This window comes from Myotis yumanensis, unplaced genomic scaffold (assembly GCF_028538775.1).
Source record: "Myotis yumanensis isolate MYYU_CA2020_CCGP unplaced genomic scaffold, mMyoYum1.0.hap1 SCAF_9, whole genome shotgun sequence".
NCBI lineage: Eukaryota > Metazoa > Chordata > Mammalia > Chiroptera > Vespertilionidae > Myotis > Myotis yumanensis.
The window spans coordinates 59,329,690-59,353,558 of record NW_027223760.1 but is presented as its reverse complement, the minus strand read 5'-3'; the positions used below and the strand labels follow the sequence as shown (position 1 = coordinate 59,353,558).

The 23,869-nt window shown below is 42.0% G+C and overlaps 1 protein-coding gene across 1 annotated transcript in view; it reads left to right on the top strand.

Moving 5' to 3' along the window:
* Window positions 1-9,332: 9,332 nt before the first annotated feature.
* MACC1 (MET transcriptional regulator MACC1) overlaps window positions 9,333-23,869 on the top strand; it is a 64,024-nt gene continuing 49,487 nt past the window's right edge. The window contains exon 1 of the mRNA XM_070424409.1: window positions 9,333-9,401. The gene's annotated coding sequence lies outside the window, so the exon portion shown is untranslated. The remainder of the gene's footprint in view (window positions 9,402-23,869) is intronic.

Genomic DNA, 23,869 nt, shown 5'->3' with positions numbered 1-23,869 from the left:
ATTCTGTATGTTTTGATATCTATTTTGTAGGTATAATAACAGAAGCAACTTTTTTTTTATAATAGTACCAAAATTCACTAATTATGTATCTCCAAGAAGTTAATGTTTTATACTGAGTAATTAATGTAACATTTCTCTGATTTTAGTCTCAAATATATTTGACATTTTGTCTTTCTTAGACCTATTTAGTCATGTTCATTTCAATTGCTTTATTAATCATGCATATACCTTAAATATGGATTTGAATCTGAAAAAAATGTAAAATTTCTAGTGCCTTGTCCGTTATTGAGAAATTGATTACTCAATTACACATGCAAATTATACTTTTAAGTGTGAAAGAACATATTTGTAGAACAGCATTTAAAATTCTATCAGAGGAATCTTAATAACTTAAAAGAGTCCAAATTAAGATAAATTATTTTCTTTATACTGGCAGCTTCATTTCTTAGGATGACTGTCTTAAATTATCAGCTTGGATTTTAGGTGACGCATTGCCTTAATCACTGTGTGTGGGGTTACTTCATTTCATTTCCCAGAAATTCAGTGAAATCTGTAGTCCTGTGTTTATTATGTACATGACTTTAAACTCATTTTGGGAAATTCATAAATTTCTTCTGAAATATAAAGGGGAGAAGTCACTGTAACAGTGTCCCATTTCATTGTTTTTTAATAGAAATGGCCATCTGGGTATGTGTCTAGTCTCTATGCTAAGTATCATGTTAGAATAATGTCCATGAGAAATAATTGGGAAAAGATGAACAACTATGCCCCTTTTATTAGGGAGGTTATCAGTAATAATTATCATAAACAAGTAACATGTTAGGAAAATTCTCATCTAGTCCTAAAAATATATTTATAAATGTTCCAGGTGACAAAAACCTCACTCCCTCTTTGTTTTTTGGAACAACTTTGAACAAAGAGATAAATATTGTTTCCTCTAAAATTGAGTATACAAAGGAATATAAAAATGTCCATTCAGACATTCAAACTATGTTTAACACACATCTGCTGTATCTCAGACACCATGCTAACAGCTGGGAAAATAATGACGGAGAAACACAAACACAGGCTCTGGCTTCAAGGAGCTACCTGAACAACAAACGAATTACTCACAAAAATTATCATGGTAGTAAAAACTTCATATAGATACTCAGAGGAAGGCTTTCGTGTGTATGGACAAGAGAGAAGAGATTATTCCAGTTAGAGAGAATGTGCAATGGCTCTTTGGTGGAAGAACACTTGGAAAATTTCTGGAAACAAAAGAAGTTTCCTCCGGTGAGGAGCAATTATTGAGAGTTTATAGTTTGAGAATGGACAGATGGAGGGCCTTACTAGCCAAGTAGGGATTTTAGCTTTAATGTGACAGCAGAGAAAGCTATATAATAATTTTAAGGTGAGGGCATTGTATTTACATTTTGGAAAAAACAATCCATATTCAATGCAAAGAATGGATTTGAGAACATTGAAAGTGGATAAGGGGAGGCCAGTTAGGCTGTTGTGTAATTCCAGGCAAGGAATGTGTGTAGGGTGGAGTAGGGTAGTGACAGTGAACATGGAGAGGGGACTATTCCTGGCTGACCATGGGTGAGTGTGGCCATGTGTGCTGTTTGGGCTGAAGAATTATGAGCAAAAAGAATGTATGTTGATTCTGGGCACACTCTATCATTACCTATATGAAATTTATCAGACTCTCTCTCTACCAGGATAACAGGCAATGTTCAGAATAGCGGCTTCTCAGAAGGTCTAAATCCCTCAGGGAGAGAGAAGGAGGGAGAGAAGGAGAGAGAGGGAGAATGAGGGAAAGAGAACATTGATTTGTTGTTCCACTTATTTGTGCAATCATTGGTTGATTTTTATATGTGCCCTGACGAGATTGAACCCACAACCTTGGCGTAGTGGGATGATGCTCTAGTCAACTGTGCTACCCAGCCAGGGTGATTGATGTTGAGTATTTCTTGAAAAGACAGAAGGGATATGCAATGAGAGCTGCTAACAGAGTTAGGCAAATTTTGACTAACAGGTAATTCTTGGTTCCTCAAAAAGAGAATCATTTATTGGAACAAAAATAAGTTAATTGATAAAAACATGAACAAATAAATGAATAAATATCCTGCAAATGAATAAACCTAGAAACAACGATGAAACCTTTATCATATTAAATTTACCTCATTCATTTTCTTGTCCCCAAAGCTATCTATTTGCAAAGGACATGCTCTTACATTATCCCCTTTAGAATGAGAGTTTTGTACATTTAGAACCAGCCCTAGGTAAAACTCTAAGTCATCATCTTTTAATTTGGGCCACAGTAATTAGTCTCTTTCATGTTGCAAGAAATACAATGATTAGGGTGTTGAAAGGATAGAGAACAAAGTCAGGGAGCACAGGAATTCACTGTGACATTTGTGAAATAGAAAGAACTCAAATATAGAGTATAACTCTTAGTAGAAAGTAGACTCCGTGAAGGCATGGGTTTAAGTCTGTTTTCTTCACTGCAGTGTCCGCAGGTCTTAGAACAGTCTCTGGCACACAGTAAGCACTCAGTATTCACTGAATGTGAGAATAACTGACAGCTCATCTTGCCTTGCCTTATAAATGGGTATTTAATGCTTCTAAACTCTGTGATTCTGACCTTCTTGTGACTAGCCTTTCTCTTACTCTGCTTCTTTCTGTCTGTTTCTACTGTCACCACCAGTAACCAACCCTCCACCTGGCTGCTCTATCCTCCCACGGTCTCTGCATATTACTCAAGTTTTTGACTAGTTTGTGGTTTCTATTTTCCGTCTTGTCAAGGTGTTTATCTTGGTTTTGCAACACTCCAGAGCCTGTAACTCTATTTGAAGTTTTTCACTTGCATGTCATAAGAGATAATTTGATTGGTTGGTTAGTTAGTTACTATCTGATATTTTTTTAAAAAAAAAAACACTAAAAAAATTGATAGCGCATAGCTCTTATGCCAGAATACTCATAAGCCCTCAATTTAGTTCCATAGATTTCATATTTGCCCATAGAAACAAACAAAAAAATATTGTATTTGACCCAGTATTCAAACATACACACACACACCACCACCACCACCACCACCACCACCACCACACACTACCACACACTGAAACAACACTGACCCTTTTTATTCAAATGCACGTAGAGCTAATCTAATGTATTTTATTATTTTTGTTCCATCTATCCCTTCTCTTCGGGTCCATTTTCATATATTCCATTTCACTTAGAAATATTGATGAATTGATTCATGACCAACAAATAGGTCTAACATAGAGTTTAAAAAATTCTGGCCTAGCTTGCATTTGGCCCACTTTGATGTGGACATTCATTTTCAGTCCAGTCATCTGTGATTAATCATCCATGCAGTAGAGTCCTGTGTAAGGCATGAGAAATTATATATATTACTAGATTCTTTCATGAGATGAGAACACACTCCTTTTTCATGGGGGTGTGAGAGGCACTTCATATAGTCTTTTCTGATACAGCCAAATTCCTACTCTTCAAGTTAATGTTGCCTTTATCCTTCCCTTACTCTGCCCATTTCATAAACTAATCCCTACTAAAATGTTGGTTGATGAATCCTTACAGTGGGAACCCTTCTAAGGTGTATTTCTGTTTTAATATCATCTTATTTAATTAATTTCATTGAATTGCTCTTGAGAGCATATCACCTTTAGAACCGAATCATAGGTCTCTCATAATGTAATAATGAATGGGTGACAACTCAGAGGCAGGTGATGTAAGGAGAACCCAGGGCCTTACTTTATGCCTCTCCCATAATATATATTTCCCTAACATTGTGTGCAAATACAAATATTTTCTCTCAACTCCAATGGGAAGTTTGCAGAGACCCAACTCTACTCCTAGAATACTATATAGAGAATTTCCTGTGGTGGAAACTCGGTATGGCAGACAGAACAAGGGCCTTTCAAAGATCCCTGGAACCTGTGAATATGTTACCTGGCATGGCAAAAAGGATTTTGCAGATGTGATTTACGGTGTATATTTTAAGATGGGTGGGTAGTATTTTGGGTTACGAGGTGGTCCCAATACAATCAGTGAGTCCTTTGCATAGTAGCTCTTTCAGCTGTTGTTAGGGAAGGAAGGAGGAGGGAAGGGATAGAGAGAGAGAGAGAGAGAGAGAGAGAGAGAGAGAGAGAGAGAGAGAGAGAGAGAGATGACTGTGAGGACAGGATCAGAAAGATGTGACTTGAGAGGACTCCACCTGCTGCTGCTGCAGGAAGGGGATCCAAGCTAAGGAGTACAGGGGTGTAGGTGGTCTAGCAAAAGCTGCACAGAGGATTCTGTTGTTGGTTAATAGCAAAAGAGAAGCATGGAAACATCTATGATCATGCAGAGTTGGCACATACTTCCTTGTGTTATCCTGAAAGCAACAAATGAAAGAAAAGAGGGATGAACTCTAAACTACTGCTTGGTGGATGGAGGTCAATTTATGGATGATTCATCTGATGCTTGAGTAAAGAGCCAGAAAGATGTAATGAAGGAAAATATGAAATTTTAAGAAAAAGTTGGCTCACTTTCTTAATCTAGGGAAATAAGATCAATCTGACCTAAATTAACTTTGGTGCTAACATTTTACTATGATTTGAGCTACTCACTGAAATTAACTGGTAAATGGCACAGTGATTAACTATTTTTGGAAAGTTACAGTGTGATCATGACTCAGGACAAAGTGAACCAGAAAACGGATGTTATGGACAGACAGGCCAGCGTCTGAGAGTCAGTAATACTGAAACAGGACAGAGAAAAACTCCAGGGGGAACTTATAAGCTTGCAAGTGTGGCCTTTCTCTCTCCCAGATAGCCTCATTTTGGGAAACATTTGAGCTTGTGGGGAATATGGCTATTTCCTATTACTCTTTCTGGTATATTTTTACTACCAGGACTGAATATGAGTGACATTTAACATAGGTCATTGAAGGATACCAGGAAAATCCCCTTTTGATTTTTAACTAACTGCCTGGGCATAGTTAAACCACTTTTTGTGTGTTTGATTTCCCCCTTTGGGTGCAAATAGTCACTTCTTCTGTCCTTACTAGAAACAGATAGTGGGCAAAGTCTAAATTTTCAATGCACTGTGGCATTAAGAGAAAAAATTACCTCTGCATTAATAAGCAACTGAGAGCCTCCATATGGTTGGAGAATTTATAAGTTAGAAGGAACTTTGAGCAAGGTTTCATCATTTTACTGGTCATTCCAATTGAGATGAACTAATATGTATCATGGCCAGGCACTGCGGAGCTTTTGGACAGAGATTAAATAACATCCAGTCCTTGATCTGATGGAGTCTAAATATAGTGTGGTAGGCAGAAGTGATGCATGTTACAGTGAGATGAGAGTTGTGTTAGGTGTCTCAGTTTTTAGTTCCAGGCAATAGCAACCGACTTTGGCTAATACAAACCAGAGAACAACCCACCAGACTCCAGTTCCACAATTGCTGGGAAGGCTGGAGAATCAAGCTTGTGAAGACAGAGCAGCTGCCAAAATGCAGTCATGCTAGGGGATAAATTAGTTGTTTATTTTATTTTATTTATTTATTTATTTATTATTTATTTATTTATTTATTGTTTTATTGCTTAAAGTATTACAAAGAGTATTACATATGTCTCTTCCCCGCCGCCCCCCCCCCCCCGCTTGACATTCCCCCAGCCTCCCCTACCCACCAGTGTCTTGTGTCCATTGGTTATGCTTATATGCATGCATACAAGTCCTTCGGTTGATCACTGTCAAACTACAGTGGGAAGCCCAGGGAGGGTTGGGGGGAGGTAAGAGATCAACTAAATTAGTTGTTTTTGCTAAGCCCCAGAAACCACGGTTTGTATGACCATCACTGAAAGTCTCAGACTGTGCTCTCCATGGCTGCGACAGCCACTTCCAAGCAGGACATTGTTTGAACAGCTGCCTCTGTTCACCAAGGTAGTGGATTCTGTTGTCCCTGCTTCTTTGTGCCATTCCCGGTCCCAGATAGCTGTGTCCGATTAGCCCTTCTAAGTGCTCTGCTTCTCCCTTATCTCCCAGGCTGACCTGACAGTCAGGCACTGGCATTTCAGCTTCCATGCTAATTGTTACCATTAGCATGTGGATGGGTGAAGCAGATTTTAAACATCAGTCTTCTTTGGCTTAAGTGATCTTTGGGGTGACTCCTCTTTAGTTCTCAGTCTTTCATGTTCTCTTCCTCCTTAGCGGGTTTCTTGCCAAGATGGTACTTGAGTATATGGTAGGAGAACAGACATAACATTATGTGCAGAAAGTAGGGGGTCTGAAGTCCATGTGATGGCCTCTGGGTCCTGGCCGGTTGCCTGCTGTGGAGGAGTCTGATTTGATTCTGGTGCTTGACCAACAGGCCTTTTTGGAACATGGCACAAGCATGCCATCCACTGATGGATGATTCTTACAATATTTCTGGAGTCACGAAGGCATAGTGTAACCTCTTTTTCTTAACCCCTGGCATTTGCAGGTTCGCTGGACCTCTTGGCACCTTCACATTCCCACACTGACGGATGGGATTAGCCCTTGATAAACTCTCCCAACTGGGCAGAGAATACAATGGTGTAGTCTGCGTGGCTGAATGCTGAGGACTGCTCCCGATATAGTATTTCATTCTTAGAACCTACAGTGTTTTTCCACTGAAGCCCCCTTAGAGCTCACACAACCTCTGGCTTTCTTCTTCCCATGCACTGGAGGAGAAGGGGCTAGCTTTCCACACCCTTTTCTATCTGTCAAGAAATAGCAGATGTCCATATTATTTAGGTACAGTAAATCTCATGGCTGCAAATGATCATGATTTCAGGGCAGAAATGAACAAAGTATATCAACCCAGTCTGACAGCTGTATAAATCAGTACCAGAAACATGTATGAGGCAAGGAAAGGGTAGAGGATTTAAAAAAGAGAGATTTTCTTAAGGAAGCAACCCTAAACTATGGGTGGAGGATGAATACCGGACCCAGTTTCAGATATCTTACATTACACTCACACAGGCAGGCTATGGGGCTAGCATTCCTTATGATATAACAGAGAAGAATTGGGAGGACTGTCCAGACAACAGTCATCTACTCCTGCCTGTCTTTGAGGCTGATGGCTCATAGAAAAATCAGTGTGTGTCAGCAGTATCTAAAAGGTTCACTTCTTCCCAAGTGGCTGACAGCTAGAAGACACAGCTGAGTGTGTGGGGACCAGGAGAATACCGTAGAAGCAGAGGTGTGAGGAACTAACTGCTGAGAGAATTCCCTTCCCTGGGTGGGAGAGATTGGTGATTAAGAACTATTGAAAGAAGAACAAAGGTCAGAGTTTCCACATCTGAGCTAGGAGATTAGATTAAAGGGGAAGGAAACCAGAAATGCTGGAGCTGATGATCGGAAACTCATAGATGGAGGCAAGGCTAGCTCTCCAAGACGCAGTCATGGTATTGGGGGTAGGTCACTGGGAAGCTGTTAGAAAGCCAAGTACACAGCACGAGGCAGAGCTGGGGAAGCAATGAGTACTGCCATGGAGCCTTCATTTCGGGGACTGTCAGATTTAAAACCTTACCTTTATGCAAATATGGTTGCAGAGGCCACACCAGACTACTCCACAGAGGAATTTGAAAATAGTATATATAGAGCTTTTAAAGCGAAAATGTTTTCTGAGAGAGATAAAGATGGCAGTAGGTACTAAAATCCAGTTTAGAGTTAATATCTCAGTTATTTCATTCATTGATTATCAGAAACAGCTACATGTCAATTACTAAGTTAGTAAGGTGGGAATAAAGTAAGGGCTTACCTTCAAATAGGGCAGTAGCATTGCCTGTGTGTATACACATATACACACGACAATGAAACAAAGTATAACATCTGTTAGGAGAGGACTAGATAAAATATGGAATTTATTAAGAGGGAGAGAATAATTCAGATTAGGGCAGACTGGGGAGGGCTTCTTAGAGAAGAGTGCTTTTTTCGTTAGGCTTTGAAGGAAAGAAAAGATCTGAACATTTAGAGGTGGGCAAAAATAGTCCAGGGAGAAGAAACAGCACAGAGAACAAAATCTGCAGGTTTGTGGAAATAGAAAACCATTTGTTTTTAAAGGAATATCAGTGACATACGGGAGCATTGGGGTCCGGTCAGGAGATTGAAGGACCTGTGACAAAGGGAAAAAGAATGGTTCAGTTTGGCTTGCAGGATGACCCAAGGGGAAATGTTAGCAGGGCTCTGGGTGGATCACGTAGGTTGGGCAGCAGGGAGCCCCAGTAGAGAGGTGGCATGTAGAGAGGAAGGAGAGAAAGTGCACAAAAGGGGAAGAAATTTATCCGGTGTCATTATTCTGTGTGTTGTTTTAGCTGAAGCCGTCCATTACATTTTGGGGCCCAACTAAGCCAATACCTTGTCTGTATCCATTTTTCTGGGCTGTGTCCAACAGAAAGTAAAGGCTAGAGACAGATCCTGTATGAAAACCCTTTTCTTAGTTTTCGTTTGTTTCTTTTTAATACTCTATGTTCCTGATGTTGCAAAGAAGGGAAAAAATTGTTGCAACTTTCATTTTACTCAAGTTTTAACATTTGTTTTTTCTTTTTCCCCTCCAAATTTCTTGTTCCTGAACTTTGAGCAATCAGAAATAATGCTGGATCATACAGAAGGAAAACATCATATGAGAAATGGAAAGGGAAATGGAAGGGAATAGCAACAAGAGTTCTATTTTGCTCACATTTTTAAAAGCACATTTTAAAAAATCTTGGGTATTTTGGAAGATGAAGGTCTTCATTATGCCTGTAGCTTCTCTGAGTGACAGCCATAGTGCTGATGAAGAGGCTTTTAGTCCCCCCTGGGAAGTCTTCATTCACCTGCCCATCGGCTGGGAGGCATCCTCAGCTCTGAATCACTGACAGAGAATCTGGTGGGGCCGGTTACACGGCTGCATGAGGTTTTGTTGGCATGAAGACTTTTTAGTTCTTGCCAACACTGAGGGTGCCTTCGTACTTCTTGGCAAACATCAAACTACTTCTGCTTCCTTTGAAGAAATAGGTCCATATTTATAAATTGTTCTTAGACATACCCACCTGATTACTTATTGCTTTGCTTTCCCATCTACATACTTAGTGCTTTGCTTTTCCATCTACTTATTCTTTCTTCCTAAAGTGAAACTGTAGCCATCCACCCTCTCATCCTGGTTTCAGGTGAGGAATTATGAATTGTGGGTGTTGTAGTTTTCTGCCTTTTAGGATTTCTGGTTGGGCAGCCTGGAGCTACACTGGGAGGACTTCTAGTCCCAGGTGGCTCTGTAAGCTGCAGTTCAGGTGCCACACGCAGAGCAAGACATGTTTGAAGAGAGCCCTTGGTTTACGCAGAGTGACTTTCATTCACTAACATGATGTTCCTGAACTGAAGAGGCTTGGGGTCATTTCCACAACTGTAAGTGTTGTTTTCAAAAATTAATATTCTTTTCCCTATTGATATATAATACAGATAGGAAATTGTGTCATTTCCAGAACAACTGAAGAAACTAAATGCTTCTTCCTTTTCAAGCAGAGCTTTATATTTTGTGAATTTGTGGGACATGGTTTAGAATAAACTTTGACACATGGAATAGGATACCTTGAGACATGATATAAAATAAAATAATTTATAAAAAGAGGAGGGAGACATGCAACATCCAAAATCAAATGTAAAAAACCCCACTTTGCTTTGCTTCAAATATGTAGATGGTTGAAAACCTCTGAAAATTGTAACTATTTCAAAAATCAGCCAGTTGTGTTGAAGAGAATGTGGGCATTGAAGTCAGGTGAAGTTGGATTCAGTAGCCCCTCTGATTTAAATATATGACCTTTGACAAGATGTTTCACCTTGTTGAAACTCAACTTCCTCATTCGTAAAGTTGGCATAAAACCTACTTCACTGGGTTACTAGAGTGAAATTAGCATAGTGCATTGTACTAAATAGATGATTAGCCAATAACTGATAGAGGATGAACTTGGCTTCTTCCCAATTAAGTTTCAATTGAACTTCAGAAACAGATTAAAGAGACAAAAATATTGTATGAGTTAACTATGTGAAATATCTAGACTAGCAAATTCATAAAAACACAAAGTAGAATGGTGGTTGCCAGTGAGTTAGGGGGAGGGAGAAAATAGGAAATGTTTAATGGTGTAGAGTTTCAGTTTCGCAATTTGAAGACATTCTGGAGATTGGTCACACAGCATCACAAATATACCTAACACTATTGAACTGTACATTTACATATGGTTAAGATGGTAAATTTTGTATTATATATATTTTCACTACAATTTTTAATAAGAAGACAGAGAATTAAGGTGTCACTGACTCCTTAAATAATGTTCAAGTCTATTTTCAGTGGATCTAACTTCAGGATTGATATTGGATCACCTATGTTTATGCCTAGTTTTTACATAACAATAATTCATAGTTATTATGATGTATTTCTGCATATTCTTAAAGTTGTCTTGAACTTCGTGGTGATCCTTTTTATAGCATCCTTAATTTAATTATGTGATTACCTCTAATTCATAACAGTTATTTTTAATATGATTTCATGGATACTGACAGATTAGCAGTTATGAAGTCATAATTATTAGTTACAACTTACTTGAAAACTTTACATACAACCAAAAGTATTACTTATTGCAGCTTTCTCACATTGCCTGTAGCTTATTTATAAACAGATTATTTTTGTGGCTGTGCCCCCAAGATAACAAAGACTATTAAGACAGTGAAACACCATCTTATTTTAAACTGTACTAGCTAATTTGGAGTACAAAAGACAATTTAAGGTTTTATTTATTTTAAACATTAAAGCATGTCATTATTGACTTTTTGGAAAACCTTTTCTTGAAAAACCAGTCAAATGCCTAACTGTCCATTAAAACTAATTAACCTCTATGGTATTTGGTGACAACAACCAATATCTGTGATGAGTGTGCAACATTTTGCATGTGATATATTTAAATGAAAATTCTCTGATGAGCTATATAAGCAAGTCCAGGATAGTATTAGAATGAAAACAAAGGAGAAAGAAAGTTTCAAAAGCACTTGATAAATACAGTTTATTGTTTGAGAGGGCAGTATTGGTTTTGCTGTTGAATACCTTTATGGTCTACTCTCTCTAGGAAATGTCATTTATTAATTTAACAATTACTTTGAACAATCCTAAAATGTTCTTCCACTGGACTTGAGGTTAAAGAGTGACTGAGGCATGGCCCTCATGGGAATCCTGGTACAATAGAGGAGATATGTACTCATAAAAACTTAAAGAGAGGAAGTGCTAATCCATCAATCACTCATGCCATTCCTGGTATCACTGTTGGTTAATTCCCACTCCTTAGAAGATATGATGCTCAGTATAATGGGATTAAAAAGAAGCCTCCATAAATATTTGCTTGAATTGTAATCATTGGAGACCAGAAAAAAATAAGTTGGAAAACTTATATATGAGTCTCTCAAAAGAAGAGTGGAATGACTTCCCAAAACACCCAAGGAATGTACACCCAGCATGCCAGTGCATAATTCAGTAATGGGAAATGTCAAGTAAATACTATATTTGTACTGGGGGGATTTAATTTCTGTAGCAAGGTTGGAAAATGATCCCTATACGTGATCAAACTTTATGAGCCTTGGAGACAAGAGAAAGGAAGTTAGAGAGGCAAAAAATGAAGGGAGTAGCTTTCTAGAAAATACGGGAAATTGAAAAGTACATGATATATTTGGTAAAGTTAATTTATCCAATCATTAACTCAACAAATAATTTCTGAACATCTGTGTGTGAGCTAAAGTGTGGGATATAATATGAACAAGAAAGACACCATCTCTCCCCATAGATGGATGTACTTGAACATGTAGAAGTTAGGAAATGGGGCCAAAAATATGAATGAAAAAGAAGCTTGTCTGTAATTATGAAGGATGTTGAAATATCAGCTTAAGGAGTGTGTACTTATTCTGAAGTCACTGAGGAATCAGTATGAGTCACTGTGAGGTGAGTGGCAATATTCATTTACTTATTCAGTAAACATTTATTCTACCTGTGCTTTGCTTAGTGCAGGGGATATAGGGATGGAGGAGCTCCTATTACAGAGGAAGTGAAAAAAACGTATAAAAAAGTTGATAATGCCGTGTGATAAACAATACAGTGGTTGCACAAGACACAGATGCCTAACCCAGGCTGGAGAGCTGTGGTGAGAAGAGGGCTGACCATGGTGAGAGATATTCCAAGATGTTTTTTGGGTTAGAGAAAATGTCTTGAAGAAATTGGACAACTGAGTTTAGTCTTTTATAAAATAGCAACTATGTGCTCTTTTATTTTGAGTTTAAAATGTGGCATGTTCACTCTAGAAAACTTGAGAACCACAGTCAGAATTATGGAGGATATACATCTTTGATATACAAGGAGAGACCAGAGAAATAGTGTATATATCCTGATAGTCTTTTTATGGCTATAATAGATATTAATGATGAATAATTTACAAAAAATGTTATGGGATAATTTTAATTCACTTGACAATATACTATACATTTCCATATCATTATATAGTCTTCTGTAACATAATTTTAAGTTGCTCATTAAATATGATATTATAATTTAAACAATACTCTACTGTTCATCTTTTTCTGTAGCCAGTGTTTGCTATTGTGAATAGTGCCACATTGAACATTGTTATACAAACATCTTAGACATGTTTGATTGCTTTTAGAGGTAAATTTCTAGAATATGAATTATATGTCATATTACCCACTAAAACTCCTGACCATATCATACAAGAGATATAAAGCTCTTATGGAATGTTCATAAGACTGAACTGATGAAACCTACATTTTAGAAATATCACCCTTAAAATATTGTGAAGGGAGAATAGAAAATATGGAGGCAGAAAACTAGGTAGGATTTATCATAGAAATCTAGGTGAGAAAAAAATAGAACCTGCAGAAATGAAGTCACATTATTGATGGAATGTTATAAAAGATGTTAGAGAGATTAATTTTGCAGAAATTGATAGATTGGAGACAGTGACTCAGGGGCAAGAAAGGGGTAAAATTGACTGTGGATTACCTCCCAGTTTCTGACATAGGTAACTAACTGGGTGGATGGTAGTGTCCTTGTTCCCTTAGATAGGGAAGATAGGAGAAACAGGTTCAGTTGAGATTAGTAGTCTTTGATGTGCCTGTGACCATCCACATGGAGAAATTGGTTAAGCAGTTGGACAGGTCCAGGAGTCAGGAGTACATATAGGTTAGAAATAGATAGTTGTGGGAGTCAGTGATACCCAAGCATAGCTAGTCATGGGTGTGGATGGGCTCACCCAGAGGTATTAAGGACTGCTTCAGGAGAAGAGAAGAGAGCTCATGATGGTGCCTCCTGACATAATAGTATTAAAGTTTAATCAGAGGAAGAAATAGCCATACTAGAGACTGACAAGGAGAGGCCAGAGAAATAAGAGGAAATCCAATGAAGTATAGAGTGAGGGAAGACAATAACTTTCCAAGATGGGAGAAATTAACAGTGTCACATGTCACAGAGAGGCCTAAGAATGAAAGGTCTTTTACATTTCACTGGCACTTTTGTCTGGAACAGCTTCACTGGAGTGTCAGGGACAGACACTTGAATGTCATGATTAGAGCTGTGTTTCAATATGATGACTTCAGAGGCAGTGGGTAAATAGGCTCAGGGAAGGAAGAGATGAGAAAATGGGAAGCCAGTGCAACAGAGAGGTCACTGGGGCTCCAGAAATGATGTAATAAGGGCGAATGCAGGACACTGCCGTGGCAAAACGAGACTGACTGTGGTAGTAGGATTTATCAAGCACAAGGATATAATGTATGAGGGAGAGGATGAAGTTTAAGAGGGCTCCAAAATTTTCATCTGATATGCCTGATAAAACCATCAACAAAGGCAGATTTAAGGAAAAGAAATGGGCATTTTTGTTAGTAGAGAAAAGGAAGAGCAGATGAGTTCTACCTTGGAGATGCTGATTTGAGATGCATAGGATATGACAACATTCACATGGAGACATTCTGATGATGGCTTTATGGTTTTGTAGCTCAGGGCAGAGATCTAGGTTAGAGACCAAGATCACTGAGTTTTTCCCATAAAAAAAAGGGAGGGGGTGTGGAATCATAGGAAAGGCTGCAATAGCTCGAAGAGATCACTGAAAGTGAAAAGAACAAGAAAACCATAGGGAATCTACACTAATAAAAGAGAAACATGGTAATTGGCGTACAACCGCTACCCTTCCCATTGGCTAATCAGTGAGTATATGCAAATTAACTGTCAGCCAAGATGGCGGCCGGCAGCCAGGCAGCTGGAAGCGAACATGAGGCTTGCTTGCTGCAGTGACTGCAGACTCCAACGTTCCCCGCCTGCTGCTGTTGGCCTCTGAGCTGGCAGTTTGAAACATTCTAACAAATATAGGCCCGGGATCTCAGAGCTGAAGTTATACATTGTTTCGATTACAGAACAGCAAACAAACCAGCAGCAGAAGCCTCAGAACTAGAGCCAGAGCTAAAGCTGGCCCAGAAGAAAAAAAAAAAAAAGAAAAAAAGGAGGGGTTGGGAGCTTCAGTCAAAACCGCCAGCCTGAAAGCAGCCCTCAGCCCTTCACCCAGACTGGCCAGGCACCCCAGTGGGGACCCCCACCATGAAGGATGTGTGACCAGCTGCAAACAGTCATCATCCCCTCACCCAGGCTGGCCAGGCACCCCAGTGGGGACCCCAACCCTGATCCAGGACCCCCTTCAGGGCAAACCAGCCGGCCCCCAGGCCTCTATCCTATATAGTAAAAGGGTAATATGCCTCCCAGCACCGGGATCAGCGGAGCAGCGAGGCCTCCTGGCACCAGATCAGCATGACAGGGTGCAGCGCCCAAACCCCCTGATCGCCCTGCGGCTCTGTGTGTGACAGGGGGCGGCGTCCCAACCCCACCCCCCCTCCACGGGCCCTGCTCTGTCTGTGACGGGGTAGAGCCATAACCTCCCCATCGGCCCTGCCCTGAGTGTGACAAGGGGCGGTGCCCTAACTCCCCTATCGGCCCTACTCTGTGCGTGACTGGGGAGCTCCCCAACCCCCTGATGGGCCCTGCTCTGTGCATGAGAGGGGGGAGCTCCCCAACCCCCTGATGGGCCCTGCTCTGTGCATGACGGGGGGGGGGGGGGCAGTGCCCCAACCCCCTGATTGGCCCTGCTCTGTGAGTGACAGGGGGCAGCGCCCCAACCCCCTGATTGGCCCTGCTCTGTGCATCACAGGGGTTGGTGCCGCAACCTCCCCATTGACCATGCCTTGAGTGTGATAGGGGGCGGTGCCCCAACCCCCCAATCAGCCCTACCCTGAGCGTGACTGAGGGTGGCATCACAACTCCCCAATCAGCCCTGCTCTGAGCCCGACCAGGGGCTGCACCTAGGGATTGGGCCTGCCCTCTGCCACCTGGGAGCAGGCCTAAGCCAGCAGGTCGTTATCTCCCGAGGGGTCCCAGACTGCAAGAAGGCACAGGCCGGGCTGAGGGACCCCCTCTTTCCCCTCGAGTGCACAAATTTTTGTGCACCGGGCCTCTAGTCTACATTAATAAAAGAGAAACATGGTAATTAGCATATGACCGCTACCCTTCCCATTGGCTAATCAGCATATCCTTATGCAAATTAACTGTCAGCCAAGATGGCGGCCGGCAGCCAGGCACTGAAGTGAACAGGGAGGCTTGCTTGCTTCAGTGACTGCAGACTCCAACGTTCCCCGCCTCACTTGCCGGCCTCTCAGCTGCAACTCTAAGCAACTAAGTACTATGTTGCAAATATAAAAGCTAAACAAAACCCCAGAAACCGGCTTTCAGTCAGCCCCGGACCGCAACATTGTATCAATGTTTTCAGCAGTGAGGCCTCAGAGCTAAAGCTGGCCCAGAATTAAAAAAAAAAAAAAAAAAAGAAAACAAGGAGCAGTTGGGAGCTTTTAGTCACCTGCCAGCTGGAAAACAGCCCTCAGCCCCTCAGCCAGCCTGGCCAGGCACCCCAGTGGGGACCCCCACCCTGATCCAGGACACCCTTCAGGGCAAACCAGCCGGCCCTCACCCATGCACCAGGCCTCTATTCTATATAGTAAAAAAGTAATATGCCTCCCGGCACCAGGATCAGCATGATAGGGGGCAGCACCCAAACCCTCTGATCGCCCTGCAGCTCTGTGTGTGACAGGGGGCGGGGCCACAGCCTCCCTATCTGCCCTGCTCTGTTCCTGACAGGAGAAGGCGCCCCAACCCCCTGATCAGCCCTGCTCTGTGCCTGATAGGGGGGAGCTCCCCAATCCCCTGATTGCCCTGCGGCTCTGTGTTTGACGGGGTGCAGCGCACCAACCCCCTGATCAGCCCTGCTCTGTGTGTGACACGGTGCGGCACCCCACCCCCCACCACACCCCCACGGGCCCTGCTCTGTGTGTGACAGGGTAGAGCCATAACCTCTCCATCAGCCCTGCCCCGAGTGTGACAGCGGCGGTGCCCCAATCCCCTGATCCGCCCTGCTCTGTGGGTAATAGAGGGTGGCGCCCCAACACCCCTCCATGGACCTTGCTCTGTATGTGACAGGGTAGAGCCATAACCTCCCCATTGGCCCTGCCCTGAGTGTGACAGGGTGCAGCGCCCCAACCCCTTGATCTGCCCTGCTCTGTGTGTGACAGGGGGCGGTGCCCCAACTCCCCTATTGGCCCTACTCTGTGAGTGACAGGGGGGAGCTCCTCAACCCCCTGATCGGCCCTGCTCTGTGTGTGACAGGGGGGAGCTCCCCAACCCCCTGATCGACCATGCTCTGTGTGTGACAGGGTACGGAGCCCCAACCCCCCTGATGGGCCCTGCTCTGTGAGTGACAGGGGGCAGCGCCCCAACCCCCTGATCGGCCCTGCTCTGTGAGTGACAGGGGGCAGTGCCCCAACCCCCTGATTGGCCCTGCTCTGTGAGTGACAGGGGGCAGCGCCCCACCCCCTGATTGGCCCTGCTCTGTGAGTGACAGGGGGCAGTGCCCCAACCCCCTGATTGGCCCTGCTCTGTGAGTGACAGGGGGCGGTGCCCCAACCCCCCAATCGTCCCTACCCTGAGCGTGACTGAGGGTGGCATCGCAACCTCCCGATCTGCCCTGCTCTGTGCATGACGGGGCGGCACCCCAACTCCCCAATTGGCCCTGCTCTGAGCCCGACCAGGGGCTGCACTTAGGGATTGGGCCTGCCCTCTGCCACCTGGGAGCAGGCCTAAGCCAGTAGGTCATTATCTCCTGAGGGGTCCCAGACTGCGAGAGGGCACAGGCCGGGCTGGGGGACCCCCCCCTCCCCCCCCCCAAGTACACAAATTTTTGTGCACCGGGCCTCTAGTGTTTAAATAAACAGGTAACATCAGTGGAAACACTGAAGAAAACAGGGAAGAAATGATCAAAGCAATAGTGGCAAACCACTAGGACAATGGAGTGGAGGAGGGGCAGTTTTAGGTTGCCTGGGTCATGACCAAATCAGCCACAGACAAGACAAGCAGGGAGAGGACAAGGAAGACCTTTGGGATCTGGGCTAATTTCAACTCTTGCTTTGTCCTGAAAAATACACTTTTAGAATATTTATTGAAATACTGTAATTTATGTTGTCTTGTAAGTTTTTGCTTTCACAATTTCTTTTTTCTTTTGTATGGAACTAAGTACCTAACTTTTTTAAATTCCAAAACATAGCTTTAAATTTCTATTCCTGACTAGATGACAGGAAATATTTTATGACCAAAGTTCTTACACTTCTAGAAAGTAGCCCAATTTTGAACTCATGAAAATTTATCAGAGGTACAACTCTATGTGATTCTCCTTCTCCTCCTCCTCCTCCTCCTTTTTCTTCCTATTCTAAAGAGAATAAATTGTGTTGATTCACATATTAAACTTTTTTTTATTTGCTGAATTTTTCTCCTTGAAAAATTTAGTTCTAGAACTTCAGACTAAGGTGCTAGAAGTAGCCTCTTTATCCTTTGCTAATTGAAAAATAGCAAAGTGAGCAGGCCCTTCTCACTGGGCTGTACTCTTTGTGGATGATTTTGATAAACTGAAAATTCAATAAAAATATCATTTGCTTTTTTTAAAATTTTGTTTTATTGCTTCAAGTATTACAAAGAGTATTACATGTCTCCCTTTTTTTTCTCCCCTTGACCTTCCCCCGGGCCTCCCCTACCCCCCAGTGTCTTGTGTCCATTGGTTATGCTTATATGCATGTATACAAGTCCTTTGGTTGATCTCTTACCCCCCCCCAACCCTCCCCCGCCTTCCTGCTGTAGTTTGACAGTCTGTTCGATGTTGCTCTGCCTCTGTATCTATTTTTGCTACTTGCTTTTTAATATCAAGAATCAGGCATCATTTTCCAGATGGAAAAGGTATGAATGTGGTTTTATGTTTTGTCTGTAATCTGGGAAAAGAAAGCATGTTTGTTACAGGTCACCTATTTACTGAAAAATCAGATATATTTATTGTCTTTGATGTTTCATGCAAGTTTCCAAAGGTTCATGTTATAGATTTTATAAATGAGCTAGACAATGATTTGAAAAGTGCACTTCACTTGGACTGGAGTTTAGACACAGCTGTATCAGGATGTCTGGGCTGAAAAAAAAAGTTGTGCCCAATAAAGAGACAACATAATGTGTTTAAAAATTGAACTGTGACTGGAGGCCTTAAAATGTATCTAAATATATTTACAAAGATATTAAATAAAAAGTTAAAGTAATTTTTACATATAATAAAAAATCCAAATAATATAAAAGCATATCCTATATAATAAAAGCCTAATATGCAAATAGACCAAATGGCAGAATGACTGGTTGCTATGATGCGCACTGACCACCAGGGGCAGAAGCTCAATGCAGGAGGTGCCCCCTGGTGATAAGTGCACTCCCACAGGGGGAGCGCCGTTCGGCCAGAAACCAGGCTCATGGCTGGCGAGCGCAGTGGCAGTGGCAGGAGCCTCTCCTGCCTCCACTGCAGGCAGACAGTAAGGAGCAAAGGGTCCCGGAATGTGAGAGCCCCGGAATGCGAGAGCCCCGGAATGCGAGAGCCCCGGATTGTGAGAGGGATGTCTGACTGCCCCCTGGGGATCGGGCCTAAGCTGGCAGGTGGACATCCCACAAGGGTTCCCGGACTGTGAGAGGGCACTGTCTGGGCTGAGGGACCATCCCCTGTTCCACCCTCCCCCCCAGTGCACAAATCTCATGCACCGGGCCTCTAATAGTATATAAAGTAAGCTGAAATGCCTGGTTTCAGACTCCCATCTGAGTCCTCTCCTCAGGACAGCATGACAGCTTTCAGTTTCTTTGGAAAGCTTCCAGTAATAAACATTCTAAACATATGGAATGTCCTTTAGTTTCCTGTTATGGTGATTGACTCATATCATTGCATATGAAGAGACCACATTGTTCTTTACCACATGGTTATGGATATGCCTGAGTTTATTTATTGGTTTCATATTGATGATTTTTATTTTTTAAAATATATTTTTATTGATTTCAGAAGGAGGAAGGGAGAGAGAGAGAGAGAGAGAAACATGAATGATGAGAATCATTGATTGGCTGTCTCCTGCACGTCCCTTACTGGGGTTGAGCCTGCAACCCAGGCAGTGTCCTGACAGGGAATCGAACTGTGACCTTCTGATTCATGGATATTCATGGATATTCATGGGTCGATGCTCAACCACTGAGCATCATATTGATGATTTTTTAATGTAATTTCTAGTCTTTAGCTGATATTGACACAGCTGCAGTGATCAAAGATGTTAAATTGGAAAATTTGACTTAGATTCTAAGACAATAGATGTCAGATACCAAAAAGATATATCTGACTAAAATTCCAAATGGAGATATTTTCACAATTCCTGATATGCTCACCCACTCCCTGGTTTTGAAGAAAAATAAAGAGATAAAAACACTGAGAGGATTTTGTGAGAATGCTTTTTGGATAGCTAACCCAATGTAGAGAGGTAGAAATGAGGGAGGTTGCTTTTTATACCTGAAGCTTAGAGAAACTGTACCCTTCAAAGCTGGTATTTTTCTGTTAGAAAATGAGAGTTGAGGGAGGCCAGCTGACAGAAGAATTAGATGCATTGCTTAATGTACAGGTAGTTGTAAGCTTGTGAGGATACCCCAAAACTCATTCATGTACATGTACGCGCGCGCGCGCGCACACACACACACACACACACACACCTTACACACAGTATCAGCAATAAATATTGCAGAGGCAAAGCCAGCTTACAATTAGAGCAGTAGATTAAAAATGTCCTGTTTTATTTCTCCCTTTTCTTATTCATTCGCCAACTTTAGAGGCTTCAATAACAGGAGCTTGCAAGTTGGGTGATGGAGGAGGTGAGGAAGAAAAAGAGACTTGTGCTGTACCCTCCTCAGAAGGCTGTAGACTCACAGGGTGGGGATGCAGGGAGATCTGTCTTACACTTGAAAATTGCTATGCTGATGGAAATATTGGATGGGGCATTCTAATTTATGAATCAAAACTGCATTTTGCAACTTAAAGTAACCACAGGATTTTCTTTAAGTCTAAGAGTGACCATAAGATACTTGGGGCCAACTGGGGAATTTTCATCAGTGGTATTAGAAAAAAACTCCCCACAGTGAATGCATTTTTAAAAGGAAAGTGGTGGCCAAAAATATAATTGCATTCTGATTTGTCTCACAAATTGTGTTAAAAATGGTTATATACCTATCTGTGCCTACATATAAGGGAAATTCATTTTTTAAAATATTCTTTTTAAATATATTTTTATTTATTTCAGAGAGAAAGGAAGAGGGAGAGAGAGAGAAACATCAATGATGAGAGAGAATCATGGAATTGATCGGCTGCCTCCTGCCCCACACTGGGGATTGAGCCAGCAACCTGGGCATGTGCCCTGACTAGGAATGTACCCTGAGCTCCTGATTCATAGGTCAGTGCTCAACCACTGAGCCATGCTGCCAGGCAGAGAAACTCATTCTTAAACAAGGACAATATACTAATCAAAGGATTTCCAGAGCAGCATAGAGTTAATTAACTTGATGTAGGAACAAATTAAACACAAACCACTAACTACCTGTCTTTTAAATTAATTTAAATTACCTAATACAAAATTCAGTTCCTCACTTGCACTATCCATGTTTCAAATGTTCAATAGCTACATGTAGCTACTGATTACATGATTTGACCAAACAGATATAGAACATTCCCCAAACCACAGAACTTTTGGTCCTTATCACAGGCATTACACCATTTATTTCTCACAAAACATGCTAGAAAAGGGATAGTTATTATTCCCACTTAATAGATGTAAAAATCAAAGTTCAGAGAGGTTTAAAAACGTGATCAAGTTCTTTCATTCCAGGTCCCATGTTCTTTCTTCTAAGCCACATCAGTCAACCCTCAAGGCAAGAATAAAATATAAAATTGACTTCACTATACTTTCAAAATGTATGTAAGAATATTCTGAAATCTAGGAATCCCTAAGGAAGCTTTGCTCTTCTCCATATCATTACTGGATTTGTGGGAAGCACAATCTTGTAACTAGTGTCTAATACCTCCTATTTTACAACACATAAAATTTATTCACTGACATAGATTCAATTAAGAGACTTTTAGTGAATGCTAAAGGTTTTAGTAGCGACAGCAAAGTACTAAATAAAAACATTTACCTATATTATCCCTTCACTTTGGTATATGACTCTCTAAGAAAGTAATCTCTGACTTGGTTATGCACAGATTGCTTTGAGACCAGATTTACTTTCTGGTCTTTTACAAATGAAGAGAAATGAAATTCATAATAAAACTATTGCTTCACACCAAACATCTAGCAGTGTATGGGGATAACTGTTTTATTGGAGAGAGAAAATACAGGAGCAATTAAAAAAAAACTAAAGATGATTAGCAGTCCGTGAGTTATGAACACCACCCCTCTTACTTAATAGGAGGTCTGAGAGGTCCAACTGGCGCATAGACTAAGGGTGTGACCTCCAAGTTGTGTGTCCCTAGAGGCTGAAGCTCAAAAATGAAATGTAAGTATGTCTTGAGTGTAAGACCTCAAGGGATGACTTGTAATCTTTAGGGGGCTCAGGAGTAGAAGATGAGGAATGAGTTGGGCCCTGTCCACTTCTCTCCATCCTCACCCCTACTTTCCTAATTCAGGCAGCTGCCACCTCTTCTTGCCTCTAGTTCTGCTCCATCTTTTGCTTCCCAAAATGTAAATCATAGACAGGATCATGTTACTCCCTTAATTTAACTCCTCTGTATCTTCTTTCTTATTGGCTAAAGTTCAAGCTCCTGGGGCTGTCTCATAAGACCATTCAGGACCAGTCCCTGTTGGCCTCTGCATCCTTTCCTCTTGCTACTTCCCCAGACCTCCTACCTCTGTTCCTACCCCACTGTTACGGCCCAGCCTTCCTCCACTACTTCCTGTTTCCTGAATGTTCACTCTTATGTTCATCTCCTGTGCATCACATTCCTTTTACTTGAAGCACTCTTTACCCTTCTCCCTACAAACCCCAGTGTGAACTGGCATTTGAAGCCAGACAGCTCAACCTTCACAACCCATTTCATAAACACTACATGACACCATGGGGCAGAAAAGCCTCACCTGTCCTCTTGTATATCATGATCCGTCTGCTACTTTCATTCCTCTCTTTTTCATACCGACAGATTGTGTCCACCTTCCTCTGGGTATGACCAGTACCCATCAAGATCATCTTTATATTTGATTTATCAATTCAGATGACATTGTGCCACATCTCTCCCTTTAGAATATATATTTTTAATAAGGAAACATAAAAATAGAAATCCATCCTTACAAATAATACCCAGTCATCTTTGAAGACTTTAAAAAAGAGAGCTAAACAACTTAGGTTGACACTTTCCTAGATGCAGAGTGAAATTACAAATATTCGGGGAAATCAAAGATGGCGGCATAGGTAAACAACGGTAAACACCGGAGACTGCCGCCGTGGACAACCACTTCAAAAATACAACTAAAAGTCGGAGCGGACATCAACCAGAACCACGGGAAGGCTGGCTGAGGAGAGTCTCTTCAACTAGAAGCAAAAACAACAGCATACCGACGCTCAGCAGAGGCGCAGTGTGGAAAATTTAAAGGTACGGCTGTGCGGTGGTGAGGGTGCGCGCGCAGGGCGGGCTGGCGGCTGAGGGCGCGATTGTCGTTTTCGGTCAGGAGCGAGTCTCAGACTCTGGGCTACAGATCCGGGCGAGTCTCTGGGGACCCGGACTCAAACGGGAGAAGCGGGACTGTCTGGCTACGGCCCCTCCGAGGTTTGCAGCGATTGCTGGGACAGAGAGGCAGAGCCCCTGGGGACGGACTGAGAGCGGCCATAGCTGCTCCCTCCCCCCGCCCTGTTGAGCCCGCCCCGCCCAAACCCTGCGCATAGCCATTTGCCGATCGCCTCAGGCAAGGGCTGGACTAGCGCCTCCCCTGAGGACTGAAGTTTTCACACAGCTGATTTCCACAGCCAGTCGGCCTGGTGGTCAAATCCCTCTAGTGTTAACTACAACAATTAAGGCTTGGCTAGAACAAGACTGCGCACAGAGACCACAAGGGGGTGCACCAAGAAAGCATAAAAGATGCGGAGACAAAAAAACATGACAGAAATGGAGGATGTGGAGCTAAGAATCGCAATTTTGAGGGCTTGCCATAAATTTGTGCAGAGCCTCACGAAAACTAATGAGACCCTCGATGCTACGATAAAGAAATTAGAAAGTAAGCATACACGGACTGAAATAAAGAATATTATACCCAATAGCAGACCAGAGGAGCACAAGAATCAAACCAAAGATTCGACAAAAAACACCCAATTGGAAAAGCAAAATGAAAAAAGAATCCAAAAGTGTGAAGATAGTGTAAGGAGCCTC